Source organism: Malania oleifera, chromosome 7, assembly GCF_029873635.1.
Source record: "Malania oleifera isolate guangnan ecotype guangnan chromosome 7, ASM2987363v1, whole genome shotgun sequence".
Taxonomy (NCBI): domain Eukaryota; kingdom Viridiplantae; phylum Streptophyta; class Magnoliopsida; order Santalales; family Ximeniaceae; genus Malania; species Malania oleifera.
In genome coordinates, this window is record NC_080423.1 from 55,489,753 (window position 1) to 55,500,853 (window position 11,101).

The window sequence follows — 11,101 nt, forward strand, 5'->3', positions numbered from 1 at the left end:
TAGGAACTAATGTCCATACTTTGTTTCTCTCAAACTAGTTTAACTCTTCTTACATGGACAACACCCATGATTCATCCTCAATTGCTTCACTCACATTCCTAGGTTCTTCTTGAGATAGAAATGCAAAACAACTCATCATATTCCTAAGTGAGGAACATGTGGCTACTCCGCGTAATGGTTCACCTATTATTTGGTCAATGTGATGATTCTTTATGTACTTCCATTCTCTAGGTGGTTTATTAACCTCATTTTCAATTTGATTAGTTTCAGTGGATGGTTCCTTAATTTCATTTTTCTTTTTTGAATCATTCTCAATGGATAGTTTCTCAAATTCCTTGTTTATCTCAATTTCATCTTCATCAGTTCGTTTGGAGAAGGGATTTGACTCATCAAACACTACATGAATAGATTCTATAACCATCAATGTTCGTTTGTTATATACTCTATAGGCTTTACTATCTAAGGCATAACCTAGGAAGATACCCTTATCTGATTTCACATCAAATTTTCCTAAATGTTCATTGTCTCTAAGCACAAAACATTTACAGCCAAAAACATAAAAATATGATATGTTTGGTCTATGGCAATTCCATAATTCATATAGAGTCTTATTAAGTGATGGTCTAATTAGGACTCTATTTAGAACATAGCAGATGGTATTCATTGCCTCAACCCAGAAATACTTAGGTAGTTTATGTTCATTAAGGATAGTTCTGGCCATTTCTTGTATAGACCTATTCTTCCTTTCAACTACACCATTCTGTTGTGGTGTTCTAGGGGCCGAAAAATTATGAGCTATTCCAAATGAATTGCAGTAGTTTTCCATGCCTTGATTTTTAAATTCTCCACCCTTATCACTTTGAATTTTGGTGATAGTATATCCCTTTTCATTTTGGATTTTCTTACACAGTTTTATAAATTGTTCACACGCTTCATCTTTGTGACCCAAGAATAGTACACATGTATATCTTGAAAAATCATCAACTATGACAAATGCGCATAATTTTCCTCCTAAACTCTGAATTAGGTTTGGACCAAATAAGTCTAAGTGTAGCATTTGGAGTGGCCTAGTAGTGGAGATCTCTTTCTTCTTCTTAAAACTTGTTCTTGTTATTTTTCCTAGTTGACAAGCCTCACAAATTTTATCTTTGATGAATTTTGTCTTAGGCAATCCTTTAACTAAGTCTCCTTTAACTAGTTTAGATATTAAGTCCATGTTTGCGTGTCCTAGTCTTCTGTGTCAAATCCAACTAATTTCATTCATAGCATAAAAGCATGTCACACTCTGTGAGGTTGAGTTATCAAAACTGGTGGTATATACGTTTTCATGATGCTCAGCTATGAATAGTATCTTATTATCAGTTTTGTGTTCAACTATGCACTTGTCATGTTCAAAAGACACTTTGTAACCTTTATCACACAGTTGGATTATACTCAGTAAGTTGTGCTTTAAACCATCAACCAGTAAAATATCATCTATAATTAATGACGAATCATTACAACTTTACCTACACCTATGATCCTTCCCTTAGCATTATCTCCAAAAGTGACAAATCCTTCATCCTTGCGTGTGATGGATGTGAACTTCGCTTTATCCCCAGTCATGTGACATGAACATCTGCTATCCATATACCATATGTCTTTTGAGGATGATGATCTTAAGCATATCTGCAAGACACAATCAGACAACTAGCTTTGATACCTAGATTTTCTTGGGTCCAGGGGGATTAGTGCTAGATTCTCCTTTGACCTTCCATACTTTCTTAATTTTAACATCTTTATTTTTGAAAGGATAGTCAAATTTTATGTGCCCCAACTTCTTACATTTAAAATATATAGTGTTTCTATGATAATCCTTAGTTGGAACATATGATTTTGACTATCTTACAAAATATCCCATGTGAAGATGTCTTTGTTTTAGATTTTCTTTCCCATTAAAACCAAGACCTTCCTTTTCTATGGAATTTCTTTGAGCTCCTAGGAGTTTTTCAAAATTCTTTTGTGTTGACTCTACGAGTCCAATCCGGTTTTGATAATGACAAATCACTTGATATTTGTTCTGTGCATTGAGATTGTGAACAGGAACTATACTTAGCATGCATGGAAGGGTAACAAGTCATGGAGGCCATAAAGAATAAAACATACACAACTTGGCATATTCATGAAATTCAAAGAGTACAAGAATGAAGACGCAAGCACCAAGTTCAAGAGTGTCATGGGAACGGGTACTTTGAACTCATGTATTTACATTTTCATATGAATTAATTTGAGGCTCAACGTATGCCCTAGAATGACTTTAGGACTCATGCATTTCATGATCATCATTTGGGGACATTCATAGACTTAGAAATATTTTTAAAACCCTGGAAAGTATTTTTATAAAGGAGCCAAGAAAGAGAGCAAAACAAATTTTAAAACTAGAAAGAAAAAATTTAGAAAATGGTAACTTCAGTAGCCTAAAGTTAACCTCAGTCACCTGAAGAATTTCTTTAGGAGACCGAAGATTAAGTTCAATCACCTAAAGATTTAATAGTGAAACACGGAATCTGGCCGAGGCACTTCGGTCACCTGAACATGGCACTTTAGTAGCCTGAACGCGTCACGTCAGGAGCCTGAACCCAAATTCAGTCGTCTGACCCTGTATCCAGGTTGATTTTTCAAAGTACTAAGGAACTTCAGTCGCCTGGGCCAGTGACTGACCTAGGCCTTTGACCTCAGTCACCTGAACTTGTGGGAAAACGTAAAAATTTAATTTTTATTAAGAGAACTGAGATATTTTTTAATCCATCGGTCAAGATTGATTATAAGGGAAAAGCACCTATATATTGAATATCTAAACCCTAGAGCGGAAACGAAGATAAATGAGAAGAGAAAAGAATATCTTTTTGAAAGAGAATTGAGAACTTTGAACACATTTCTATACGATTGCCTGCACTCTAGCACATACTCATCAAGTTTGGGCAAATCAACTTAGAAAATCAAAGGGGATTCATTTACACATTTTGATTTCAACTTGGTATTGAGGTTTGGTTAATCCATTTAGTGTTTTCAAGTGTTTCTCGTATCATCATCTGTTATTCAATATCATTAGAGAAGATTGATATTGAAATTTCATATACATATAGAGAGTGTTTTTTACTAGTTCATTACTTGAGAAAAGTTTTACTTTGACCATTGATTAAAGAGTTATCATTCAAGTGTGTTCTTAGTTAAAGAATTGATTATTTGGAAACTTTAAAACTATTTGATTAGATATTCTTAGAAGTGCATAACTATATATATATATATATTAATGAAGGATATTTTCTGAAAATTTTATATTATGTTTTGATCTTTGGTAATCTCATTATATATATATATATATATACACACATTAAGATCATATTGAGATTGAAATCTTGAGAGAAATATTGTTTTGACAAAGTGTGTTTTTTTGAATCTTTGCAATCTTCAAAGTTGTTTGTGTACTCAAAGATTTAACCTATGTTCTCTAAAGCCTTGATTTATACAAATATTTTGGAAGACTAGATAAACGAGAATTTGCGTGTTGAAGCATGTCATTCATAAACGATTATATCGTTACATTGATTCCGAGCTGCAACTTTTATCATATGATTATGTATTAGGAATATGAATTGTACTCACTAGTGTTGGAAGCAACTTTGAGTGTTTTATAGAGTTCAATGTATTCACGTTTCGGTTTGTGAACCAGGTTTGAGGAGAGATCTGTATCTCTTGTAAGCAGCAAAGTAAAAGGAAGTTGTACTTCTTGTAAGCAGCAGATTGTAAGGGAAGCTCCATCCCAATTTAGGAGCAGGGATTATAGTGGAATCTTTGAGTGGGTTGCTCAAGGCAAGAACGTAGGTCGGGTTGGCTGAACCTCGTAAAAACTGTGTTTTCATTCTCTCTTTCTTTATCTCTTTACTTTTCAAACTACATTTCATTACTTACATAGCATGTATGTTTGTTGGATAATTTCACACGAACTTGATAAGTAATTGGACACATTTAGACATAGGGACTAAGTGGTGAATAAGATTTCAAAGAATTTTTAAAATACCCAATTCACCCCCCTATTGGGATTACACCCAAATCAACATTTGGTATCAGAGCGAGTTTACATAGACTTAACAATTTATTTGTAAAAAATCACATGACACATATCAGTGTAACTCCATTAAGTGAGGAACACTCATTTACTAGACCACCAATTTTCTGTGGTGTAAATTACACCTATTGGAAACGTAGGATGAGCATATACCTATTAAACGTAGATTGAAAGGTATGGAAAATAGTCACTAAGGGAAATCATATTCCCATGAAAATAATTGATAAGATCGATGTGCCTAAATTTGAAGATGAATATACTGAGGAAGTTTGGAAATCGGTAAAAATAAATGCTAGTGCAATGAAGTTGCTTTTCTATGCATTAGATGTAAATGAATTTAATAGGGTAATGACATGTCACTTTGCTAAAGAAATTTGGGAAAAACTAGAAGTTACATATGAAGGCACTAAGGAAGTAAAAGACAGTAGGATAGATATGCTCACCAATGAATATGAAGCATTTATAATGACTGCAGATGAATCTATTCAATCTATGTACACTAGATTCACACACATCACAAATTCTTTAAATGTACTTGGAAAAACTTACCCTACTTATGAGTTGATCCAGAAAATTCTCAGGGGATTACCTCCAGTTTGGGAAGTGAAAGCTACAGCAATAACAGAAGGGAGAAATCTCAAGGAGATGTCTATTAACAAACTCATTGGATCGCTCATCACCTATGAGCTGGCAATAAATTAGAGGAAGAATGAGCAGAGCAAAAAAGAAAGCCACAACGCTTAAGGCAACATCTCACAGCACCAGTGAGGGAAGTGACTTAGATTCAGATGACGACATGGCCTTGCTAACAAAGAAGTTCAGAAAGTTCTTGAAAAAGAATAAGAAGTTCAACAAAAAAGTCTGGAACTCAAAATCAGAAAGAGGAGAGTCAAGCATGAAGAAAAAGAAGAAAGATCCTCTAACATGCTACAATAGCAGAGAGGTTGGACACATCAAGCCCGAGTGTCCCAAACTAGTGAAAGCCTTAAATAAAAAGAAGAATGCGCTGAAAGTCGATTAGGATATGCACAACACAAGAAGTTCAAAATCTGAATCCAGCAATGACGAGATTACCAATCTATGTCTAATGGCACATGATGACCTTGAGGTGCAATCATCATTCTCATCATCTTCATATTATTCTAGTGTGTCTAAAAATGAAAATGACATGATTTCATATGATGAACTGAAACAAGAATACATGTACTCTATTAAAATGTTTGAGAAGAAAATAAAGAAAATTTCTGAGTTGAAAAGTAAAGTCAAAGAACTTCCAAGTTTAGTTGAACGTCAAAATGAATCTCATGCATCTTTCATAAAAGACAAAGATTTGAAAATTGAGGAGTTAGAAAAGGGCTTGAAAGATAGATCTGAAATTATTTGTAAATTTACTAAAGGACAAAATAATTTTGAAAAACTCCTAGGAGCTCAAAGAAATGCACGGATGAACAATGGGAAGATATATTCACCAAACCACTTACAGAGGAGAGATTTATCCAAATTAGAGGTTGCCTAGAATTATAGTAGATGATATAATTCAAGGGGAGCAACGTCGCTTAATATTCACAATTTGTTCAAAATTTCATATTTAACTCATTTATTCTCATTCGGTATCGCATTTTAAAGATGTAAATAGTTGGTATCACATTAATCAACATTTGGTATTCTCACATAACCTTTGAAATTTGGCACACTGTGTATGCTTACAATGCAATTTACATTCCACAACATAGATTTATGCTTTAGCAAGGGGGATGGTTGATGTAAAAAGGGGAGAAGTAATTTTTTTTTTGGTCAAATCTGATAGTTGAACAAGTTTAAAACTTTAAGATTTCAAATGGAAGAAGAACATAAGGTTATGTACACTCATGCACTATTTTTTATATACACCTTTTTGTTGATGTCAAAAAGGGGAGAAAATTAAGGAGCAAAAATTGTAAGGAGCAAAAATTTAAACTTGTAAGGAGCAAAAATTTGTTAGCAAAACTAATTATGTAAAGGAGAAGAATAGCAAAAATTGTTGGCAACACTAGTTGTGTAACGGGGGAGAAATATCAGGTTATAGGAAAAGAATGAGGCTAAACAACATGTGTATGAACATGAGCATTTTACTTGGAATTAGGCTAAACAACGTGTGTATGAATATAAGCATACTTATTTTGGCATGAGCACATTTCATTTATTGAATATGTAATGCATTATTTGAGGGGGAGCCTTGTTAGGTGTAACCCATTATATATATTTTTTTGCTCGTGTATTTGTCATCATCAAAAAGGGGAGATTGTTGACTCTACGAGTCCAATCCAGTTTTGATAATGACAAGTCACTTGGTATTTGATCTATGCATTGAGATTGTGAACAGGAACTATACTTAGCATGCACAAAATGATAACAAGTCATGAAGGCTATAAAGAATAAAGCATACACAGCTTGGCAGATCCATGAAATTCAAAGAGTACAAGAATGAAGATACAAGCACCAAGTTCAAGAGCATCATGGGAATGAGTACTTAGAACTCATGTATTTACATTTTTATATGATTTAATTTGAGGTTCAACATATACCCTAGAATGACTTTAGGACTCATGCATTTCATGAACATCATTAGGGGACATTCATGGACTTAGAAATATTTTTAAAAGCCTGGAAAGTATTTTTTATAAAGGAGCTAAGAAAGAGAGTAAAGCAGATTTTTGAACTAGAAAGAAAAAATTTAGAAAATGGGAACTTCAGTAGCTTGAAGTTAACCTCAGTCACCCGAAGAATTTCTTCAGGAGACCGAAGATTAAGTTTAGTCGCTTAAAGAATTAATGGTGAAACACATAATCTGGTCGAGGCACTTCGGTCGCTTGAACATGGCACTTCAGTCACCTGAACGCGTCACGTTAGGAGCCTGAACCCAACTTCAGTCACCTGACCCTATATCCAGGTTGATTTTTCGAAGCACTAAGGAACTTCAGTTGCCTGGGCCTTTGACCTCAGTCTCCTGAACTTGCGGGAAAACGTAAAAAATTAATTTTTATTAAGAGAACTCGTGAGATATTTTTTAATCCAACGATCAAGATTGATTCTAAGGGAAAAGCACCTATATATTGAACATCTAAACCTTAGAGCGGCAACAAAGATAAACGAGAAGAGAAAAGAACATCTTTGTGAAAGAGAATTGAGAACTTTGAACACATTGCTATATGATTGCCTGCACTCTAGCACATACTCATCAAGCTTGGGCAAATCAACTCAGAAAATCAAAGGGGATTCATTTACACATCTTGATTTCAACTTGATATTGAGGTTTGGTTAATCCATTTAGTGTTTTCAAGAGTTTTTCATATCATCATTTGTTATTGAATATCATTAAAGAAGATTGATATTGAAATTTCATATACATATAGAGAGTGTTTTTTACTAGTTCATTACTTGAGAAAAGTTTTACTTTGACCATTGATTAAAAAGTTATCATTCAAGTGTGTTCTTAGTTAAAGACTTGATTATTTGGATACTTCAGAACTATTTGATTACATATCCTTAGAAGTGCTTAACTATATATATATATATATATATATATACATATATATTATTGAAGGAAATTTTCTGAAAATCTTATATCAAGTTTTGATCTTTGGTAATCTCATCATATATATATATATATATACATTAAGATCATATTGAGATTGAAATCTTGAGAGAAATATTGTTTTGACAAAGTGTGTTTTTTGAATCTTTGCAATTTTCAAAGTTATCTGTGTACTCAAAGATTTAACCTAAGTTCTCCAAAGCATTGATTTATATAAATAGTTTGGAATATTTGATAAACGAGAATTTGTGTGTTGAAGCATATCATTCATGAACAATTATATCGTTTCATTCATTCCGAGCTTCAAGTTTCATCATATGATTATGTATTAGGAATTTGAATTGTACTCACTAGTTTTGTTGGAAGCAACTTTAAGTGTTTTATAGATTTCATTGTATTCACGGTTCGGTTTGTGAACTGGGTTTGAGGAGAGAGCTATATCTCTTGTAAGCTGCATAGTAGGAGGAAGTTGTACCTCTTGTAAGCAACAGATTGTAAGGGAAGTTCCATCCCAATTTAAGAAGTAGGGATTATAGTGGAATCCTTGAGTGGGTTGCCCAAAGCGAGGACGTAGGCTGGGTTGGTTGGACCACGTAATAACTATGTTTGCATTCTCACTTCCCTTATCTCTTTACTTTCCGCACTACATTTCATTACTTAAATTGCATGTATGTTTGTTGGATAATTTCACATGAACTTGACTAGTAATTGGATACATTTAGACATAGGGACTAAGTGGTGAATAATATTTCAAAGAATTTTTAAAATACCCAATTCAACCCCATCTTGGGATTACACCTAAATCAACATTTTGTCCTTCAGTAAATTTACAAATGATTTCAAATTTATCTTTCAAATCCTTTTCTAAATCCTCAATTTTCAATTCTTTGTCTTATGTGAGAGATGCATGAGATTCATTTTGGTGTTCAACTAAACTTGAAAGTTCTTTGACTTTACTTTTCAAATCAGAAATTTTTTTAGTTTTCTTCTCAAGCATTTTAATAGGGTACAAGTATTCTTGTTTCAATTCATCATATGAAATCATGTCATTCTCATTTTCAGAATCACTAGAATAATGAGAAGATGATGAGAATGATGATTGTACCTCAAGGTCATCGTGTGCCATTAAAAATAGATTGGCAATCTCGTCATCACTGGATTCAAATTAGGAACAACTTGTGTTGTGTGTATCCCAACCGACTTTCAGTGCCTTCTTCTTTTTCTTTGAGGCTTTCACTAGTTTGGGACACTCAGGCTTGATGTGTCCAACCTCTTTGTAATTGTAGCATTTTGGTGGACCTTCCTTCTTTTTCTTCATGCTTGACTCTCCTTTTTTGGATTTTGAGTTTCAGAATTTTCTATTGAACTTCTTATTATTCTTCAAGAACTTTTTGAACTTATTTGTTAGCAAGGCAACGTCGTCATCTAATTCTGAATCACTTTTCTCACTGGAGTTGTTTCACGCTGCCTTAAGTGCTATGGTTTTCTTTGCTTTGCTTTGCTCATTTTTTCTCTCATTTATTGTCAGCTCATAAGTGATGAGCGATCCAATGAGTTCGTTTAGCGACATCTTCTTGAGATTTCTCCCTTCTGCTATTGTCGTAGCTTTTGCTTCTCACACTGGAGGTAGTCCCCTGAGTATTTTACTAATCAATTCATAAGTACGGTAAGTTTTTCCAAGTGCATTTAAAGAATTTTTGATGTGTGTGAATCTAGTGTACATGGATTGAACAGATTCATCGGCAGTCATCTTAAATGCTTCATATTCACTGATGAGCATGTCTATCCTTCTATCTTTTACTTCCTTAGTTTCTTCATATGTTACTTCTAATTTTTCCCAAATTTCTTTAGTAGAGTTATATGTCATTACCCTATTACATTCATTTACATCTAATGCACAGAAAAGCAAGTTCAAGGTAGTAGCATTGATTTGTACTGATTTCCAGTCTTCCTCTGTATACTTGTCTTTAGTTTTAGGTACATCAATCTTATCAATTATTTTTATGGGAACATGATTTCCCTTAGTCACTATTTTCCATACCTTCCAATCTACATTTAACCAATAGATGCTCATCCTACGTTTCCAATAGGTGTAATTTACACCACAGAAAATTGGTGGTCTAGTGGACAATTGTTCTCACCAAATGGAGTTATACTAATATGTTCCATGTGATCTTTTTACAAATAAACTATTAAGTCTATGTAAACCCGCTCTATTAATTCTGCTGTAATCCCAAGAGGGGGGTGAATTGGCTATTTTAAAAATCTTTAAGTTTATTTTACCTCTTAATCCCTATTTTAATATTTAACAAATTAATTGCAGGGACTTGAAATTAATTCAAACTATTATCTCAATAAATTCTATTTTACACAATTAATTATCAAGTGTGTATAATATAAATCAACATACAACCATGCAAAAGCTAATAATGAAATGCAAGCGAAAGATAAGGGAAGAGAGAAGGCAAACACGATTTTATGAGGTTCAACTAACCCAGCCTACATCCTCCCCTTGAGCAACCCACTCAAGGATTCCACTAAATCCCTGCTCCTTTAACCGGGATGGAGCTTTCCTTACAATCTGCTGCTTGCAAGAGGTACAACTTTCTCGTCACCCAGTTCACAACCCAAACCATCAATACAATAGATAGATGAAATTCCTGAACACTCAGATGTTTCTGAATAAGCTAATGAGTACAATAAAAATTCGTAACACATATTCATATGATAAAACATGAAGCTCAGTATGTATGTAACGATAAGATCGTTATATGAATGATATGCTTCAAAAATTTACCTTTTAAATCAATATCTCCCAAAAATGATTTTATAAATAAATGCTTTGGATAAACATATGATTCGATTCAGAATACTTTATGCAAGATTAGAAAATAAGATCCTTTCATAAATAATCTTTAATAATACGCAGATCTATGTTCTTGTTATCAATAATTTTTCAAGTTGAATTTTTGAATAAATATATGACCTTGAATATTGCAAAGATTTTAAAACTATCTTTCAAAAATAATATTCTTCAAGGATATGTATTTAGAGGCTCTTAGTATTTGCAATCAAATAATTCCAATTTCCTAGAATAAATATTCAAGAATAAGTTTGTGAGATGAAAAAATCTTTGAGTATTATGCATATCTAAGTTCTTACTATCAAATAACTCGTACGATTAAATCTTTAAATAAAAATGTGACTTTGAATATTTCAAAGATTTAAATAATATTTTTCAAATACTTTTTGCACCAATAAGATAGATCTCTTTGAATAAAAATACAACTTTGAATATCACAAGGATTCAAACTTTAGAAAGATATTCCCAAAAAATGTTTTTAATAAATGACTATAGATAAATAATTTTCTTACTCCCAAAAAGATTTTTCAATAAACGAATAATGGAGGAGATGATC